Consider the following 6929-nt stretch of genomic DNA (forward strand, 5'->3'; position numbering starts at 1 on the left):
ATAACCCTATAAACCTAATAACCAAATGCGCTTTTGACTCTTATTAGAATGAGGTTTTAACCACTACGATGCAAAGGTTTTAGATACTGTGTTGATGAAGTACAAGAGATACAATCAGTGCTTTGTCAGTGTTTATTCAGCATTCAAGGACAGCAATATTTGCATAGTATTTTTACTGACATATAGTGCACATATGTTTTGGGCAAAAACATTTTTGAATATTAAAATACAAACATTTTTAACATACAATTGGCAAATTAGCCAATGCAAAACTTTATCTGCCAATTAAAAAAAGAAGATAATCTTCTTACAAACTGGTGTTTGATTTTGAAACAGGAAAAAAGTGGGGAAACAAATGAAAAGACTAACATTTGAATGAAACCTGAAAGCAAGTAAATACTTTCTATGCTGCCTTATGGTAAACTTTGGTAATATTGATGTATAAAGAACAACACTGGCTGATGATGAAATACAGTCAGCTGGCATGGTGACACTGCCAGTATTAACCTGCAGGACTGGACTGGGACAAAAAATCGGGCATTTTGACTACAGACCGGCCAACCAGGTATTAAAGCCATAAAGCCTTTGAATGAAAACGAACGCTGTTGTGACAGTGATGTACACTGTCTTGTTGGTATATGTATGATTTCTATACATTTTACGTCAGATAAAAACTTTGTTCGCAAGATTCAGATAATTATTTAATAAAAGCTAGATATTTTAAATGAGAATAAGTAAGAAAAGTATTTCTTTGTGCCCCCCTTTCCCTGTTAATGCCCTACCTGGCCCCCTGGCATAACTTTGCTAGATCCGCCCCTGCACAGTTACCAGCTGTCAGCTACATAGAAAAGGATCCTGGTGTTATTTGTCTCTCAGAAACAGTTCATAAGTTCCCTTCAACTCATTCATGTCACCTAAAAGGTAAACCTGTTTCTCCATCACCTGTTCAGCTCTGATGATTCAGTAAGGACATCTCCTGGTTTCATCTGCATGTTTCCCTCTCACCAGATAACCAAACTGATATCATGACCAGCAGCTTTACAGCTGTGGCTCCAGCAAACATCAGCTGATACTAGAAATTAAAATTAAATAAATTCTAACAACAGCTCATCAAGCTTAAACGCATTGCTGTTGTTTAGTGCGACATCCGCTGGTTTCCTTTTTCTGGCGCAAAGTGGGCGATAAACAAACAAGAGAGAAAAGGCGATCAGCTGATCATTGATCAGTTTCATGACTGAAATAGGAACAGGAGAAGGGGGGAGAGAATGAGAGAAGAAAAGGCAGTTTGTTAAATGAAGCATCCACCTGTTCTCATTTTAATGTGCCACTGTGTTTACCATCTAGACAGCAGTTTTCCCTGAAGGTATGAAGCATTACACAAGAAACAGAGAAATCATAGTTTTGGTTAGTTTTTTTGTGTCCAAATGTGATCAGATCACTCTAATTATACTTATCTAATTACTCTACTCTGAGTTAATGCTGATTTTGTTCAAATATCTGGGGGGAGAGAGTTTGCAGAAGAGAAATGTGCATCACTTCCCACCGATGCAGCAGGAAAACATGAATATCCAAATTCTTCTGAATTAATTTTCTAACATGGCAAAAAATGAGCCGATGGAAAGGTTTGGTGCAAAGGCTGCTCCTCTGGCATTACTGGCTATAATGTCTAACTATGGACTCCCTGGGTGTCATGTTCATATTTTTTTTCTGCTACTTGCAAGAATTGAGCAAGTAACCCTGGATGTTCCTTGGCACCTGAGAAGAGATATTTTACTGTTATTTTATCATTACATCAGAATCATATAATAAGCATTGCATTAAAAGCATTTATTGAAGCTATTGACATTATCTACAGGGAGTGCAGAATTATTAGGCAAATGAGTATTTTGTCCACATCATCCTCTTCATGCATGTTGTCTTACTCCAAGCTGTATAGGCTCGAAAGCCTACTACCAATTAAGCATATTAGGTGATGTGCATCTCTGTAATGAGAAGGGGTGTGGTCTAATGACATCAACACCCTATATCAGGTGTGCATAATTATTAGGCAACTTCCTTTCCTTTGGCAAAATGGGTCAAAAGAAGGACTTGACAGGCTCAGAAAAGTCAAAAATAGTGAGATATCTTGCAGAGGGATGCAGCAGTCTTAAAATTGCAAAGCTTCTGAAGCGTGATCATCGAACAATCAAGCGTTTCATTCAAAATAGTCAACAGGGTCGCAAGAAGCGTGTGGAAAAACCAAGGCGCAAAATAACTGCCCATGAACTGAGAAAAGTCAAGCGTGCAGCTGCCAAGATGCCACTTGCTACCAGTTTGGCCATATTTCAGAGCTGCAACATCACTGGAGTGCCCAAAAGCACAAGGTGTGCAATACTCAGAGACATGGCCAAGGTAAGAAAGGCTGAAAGACGACCACCACTGAACAAGACACACAAGCTGAAACGTCAAGACTGGGCCAAGAAATATCTCAAGACTGATTTTTCTAAGGTTTTATGGACTGATGAAATGAGAGTGAGTCTTGATGGGCCAGATGGATGGGCCCGTGGCTGGATTGGTAAAGGGCAGAGAGCTCCAGTCCCACTCAGACGCCAGCAAGGTGGAGGTGGAGTACTGGTTTGGGCTGGTATCATCAAAGATGAGCTTGTGGGGCCTTTTCGGGTTGAGGATGGAGTAAAGCTCAACTCCCAGTCCTACTGCCAGTTTCTGGAAGACACCTTCTTCAAGCATTGGTACAGGAAGAAGTCTGCATCCTTCAAGAAAAACATGATTTTCATGCAGGACAATGCTCCATCACACGCGTCCATGTACTCCACAGCGTGGCTGGCAAGAAAGGGTATAAAAGAAGAAAAAAACTAATGACATGGCCTCCTTGTTCACCTGATCTGAACCCCATTGAGAACCTGTGGTCCATCATCAAATGTGAGATTTACAAGGAGGGAAAACAGTACACCTCTCTGAACAGTGTCTGGGAGGCTGTGGTTGCTGCTGCACGCAATGTTGATGGTGAACAGATCAAAACACTGACAGAATCCATGGATGGCAGGCTTTTGAGTGTCCTTGCAAAGAAAGGTGGCTATATTGGTCGCTGATTTGTTTTTGTTTTGTTTTTGAATGTCAGAAATGTATATTTGTGAATGTGGAGATGTTATATTGGTTTCACTGGTAAAAATAAATAATTGAAATGGGTATATATTTGTTTTTGTTAAGTTGCCTAATAATTATGCACAGTAATAGTCACCTGCACACACAGATATCCCCCTAAATAGCTAAAACTAAAAACAAACTAAAACTACTTCCAAAAACATTCAGCTTTGATATTAATGAGTTTTTTGGGTTCATTGAGAACATGGTTGTTGTTCAATAATAAAATTATTCCTCAAAAATACAACTCGCCTAATAATTCTGCACTCCCTGTACATTAACGTTTGTATTACAGTGATTGTTATAACCTCATGTTAATCTTCTATTTACAGGTGTTGGTATAATCATATAATCTTTCATTGCAGGTGTAACCATGATCATCTTTATACATATTTCCGCTTGGTGCTTATTATGGAGTTGTGCTCACGTCAGTAAGGGTTCAAAGCTACAGTCAGCGGGATGTCTGGCTGATCTATTGAGGGAAGTGACGTAGAGCATAGAAGGCCGCACATGCTTACAAAACACATATATCATGTTATTCATCATTATCCTTTATTCATTTATACTCTTTTTATTAAGCTTTGAGTAGTGGCATTTGATTAGAACATTTATTACATGTATGGTTTCAGTTAGGTTATTGCACACATGAAGAGTTGGCCTCTGTCCTTATAGACAGAGTGAATGCTGAGGTTGAGCCACACACGCACACACACAAGCAGTAGTTAAACTCATGTGTAGGGGAGAGTTCAAACATTTAAATAATAGTTTGCAAGGCCTTGTAGCTGTTTGATTATGCTTGCAGGAGAGACTGTTTGTTCCAGGGGATAAGCAGAGATAGAAGATTACTGGGAAGGATCTGGCCTCGGGAAGAAGAAGATGTTCTTTTAATGTGTTAAAAGTTGTCAACATTGATTGTATTGTACCTACTTTACGCATGAGGGGGCGTTCTAATACCCTGATGTTCATAAAAACTATTGTTGTGTGGTTTTCGGTGAGAGATCGATGCTGTCTGCGTGCAGTGTCCCATCTCCCACACGTGTGCATTAAAATCATCGTTTGACTTGACCTGGCCGGACCAGTGTTTTATTTTGGTTTTCCTCCTGTATCCATCCCCAATATTTTGAACCCGTGACACACCCTCTTTTATACTCATTTTCCCTTTGCCTCCCCCTGTCTGGACATCCAATTCATGTTATCATCCTCTGATGTTTTTTGCATATATGATTGAAAACAAACTTTAACTCTAAACTTTAAAACCACATTGATACATGTTCTTCTTTTCTATGTTGTACTTTAAAAATGACACGTTTTTAATTCCGCACTTCACTTCATGGTTCACTCATTTTACTTTCACTTGAATTAGATTTCTCATCAGGTCATTCTCACATGACAATCCACATTCTTCAACATCAATCTCTATTTGATTTAAATATTTTTGTAATCTGACAAGACTACAATCATCATAATCCAAATACTACATTAAGAGGTTAAGAACAGAGGTGACAATCAGCATCTCTCCATGCAAAGAAAAACACTGTCAATACAATGTTTTCCTTCAGAGTGTTGATGGAGAAGTATAGAGAAGGTCAGAAGGTGTTGCAATCTTCATTTGTGTATCTAAAGAAATCATATGATGGTGTCCCAAGACAAGCACTCTGTGATTGCATGAGCAAGTCAGGAGTGAAAGGAATCTAGCTGAGCCTGGGGCTGGACTTATGAAAATGGCAGTGACAGTGGTGAGCTGTGCTGTAGGAGTTACAGATGGGTTCAAGGTGGGGATGGGATTATATAAGGGACGACTAATTATTGTTTCCAATGGTGATGGACAGGTTGAGAGGTGAGACCAGGCAGGAGATTCTTTGTACTATGATGTTTGCAGACGTCACTGTGATCCATAATGGGAGAAGAGACCAGGTGGACGAGTCTGTGAGAGGTGATGCTGCCACTGGTAACATCCAATTATAGCTACACAGTATTAATTACTACTAAGGTATTAGTTTATATCAGTGTCAGATTATGAATAATGAATTAATAATTTCTCAATGAGGTTGCACAAAACGTTATTTAGAAAGCTTTTAATGGTTGATTGTATCATTTAGAAAGTCTAAGTCACAAAGCATTTAAATGGACTCTAATAGATAAACTAATTATAAAATGATTTGGTTGTTTGTGAGAGAACCTTATAAAACATTTACAAATGAAACTAACAAATCAGCAGGACATCCACACACAAAAAAGTCTCAGCTAAGTTTAAAACAGAAAAAAAAACCAGACAGAAAATGAAAATAAGCCACTTAATGTTTGCAGAATGCTGAAATGTAAATTAGGATTGGATTCAGAATTTGTGGGGGAGCCACTGATGAGAGAAAGAGGAAATGGAAACACACAGTACTTTAACTTTAATATACTGAAGCTTATTTATTTATCATGAAATTAAATATGTTTATCAAAAAATAAAAATAAAATAGAGGACATTTCGCAGAACTGTCCATTAAACTGAGCATGAAACTGGGTCTGAGATATTTAACATTTCAACTTTCCTCTGGTTTGTTTAGTTTCAAATTGCCTCTTAATTAAACAAAGAAGTCAAACAGTGTAATTGTGTGCATTCACAGCAATACAAAAACGACAATACAAATACAATAAAGATTTGGTAACATAACAGGTGATGAAAATTGCACCAAAAATAAATATACAAGTAGAAAATAATATTTACACAGATAGCCGTGTTTACTTATTGCTGAAAAGGCAAAATGAGAGTTTTCCTGCTCTGTGTAAAAACAGCAGAGGCAAAATCAGGCTGGCGGGCAGAGAAACACAGGATCCAGACAATAGAATTTCACACCTGTGTATATTACTTAGCAGATTTGTGTTACCCAGAGCAACTGTAAAAAGTGTTCCTAGGAAAGACATAAGGAGAGCTACCATTATGGCTGTGATGGTGCGGAAAGCTTTCTGTTTTGACCGATTCATCTGCTGCCTGTCTCCTCCTATTTCCCCTGGACGAATGAGAACACAGAGAACAGAGAAGCTACAAAAAGACACTATAACAAAGGAGACCAGAATAATGCACAAATATGGAATATATGGAACAGCAGGGTAATAGGAAACTGCTAGACCAACGCATGCAAAGCACAACAACCAGACACACCCAATACAGATGTTTCTGATCCTGACACCACCTGATTGTTTCAGCCCCAGATAGGTGATGGGGTGAACTACAGCCAAGTAATGCTCCACACATGTCACAATGTTAAAGAACATCTCTCCAGGGTAGCTGATAGTGATTGCAGATATACCCATGAAAACTGCCACAAAGTTATTAGTGCACCAGCCAAATATGCCAAGTGTGGTCCCCAATACAAATATTAGCTCAACTATGGTGACATTATAGGTAAATATGTCAGAGTGACTCGTTGCTGCAAAGGAACGCTGCTGCCGCTGCCATCGTTGGTAGCCCAGGTACAAGACGATGATGGAGATTGGAAGGATGATAATCATCTTGATGACATAGAAGGTGGAGACAATGGACACTGCACTTGAGCTATAGCAGTCAAAGGTAGATGAAGAAGTGTTGTCTGACATGCTTCTTGTAGCTCTGAGCTCAGCTTCTTCTGACCTGAGAAATAAACAAGAAGTGAGGCCACAATACTTCAACAAAACTCCCATTAATGTCTTCCTTTGTGTTTAAATATAGACGTTACAGTTTACTCCTGCTGCTGTGACAGTAATGAAATTTTTTTTTAGCACTTCTTTTGTTTGTTTGGCTTTTGTACATTGACATTATC

The sequence above is a fragment of the Oreochromis aureus genome, linkage group 3, assembly GCF_013358895.1.
Source record: "Oreochromis aureus strain Israel breed Guangdong linkage group 3, ZZ_aureus, whole genome shotgun sequence".
NCBI lineage: Eukaryota > Metazoa > Chordata > Actinopteri > Cichliformes > Cichlidae > Oreochromis > Oreochromis aureus.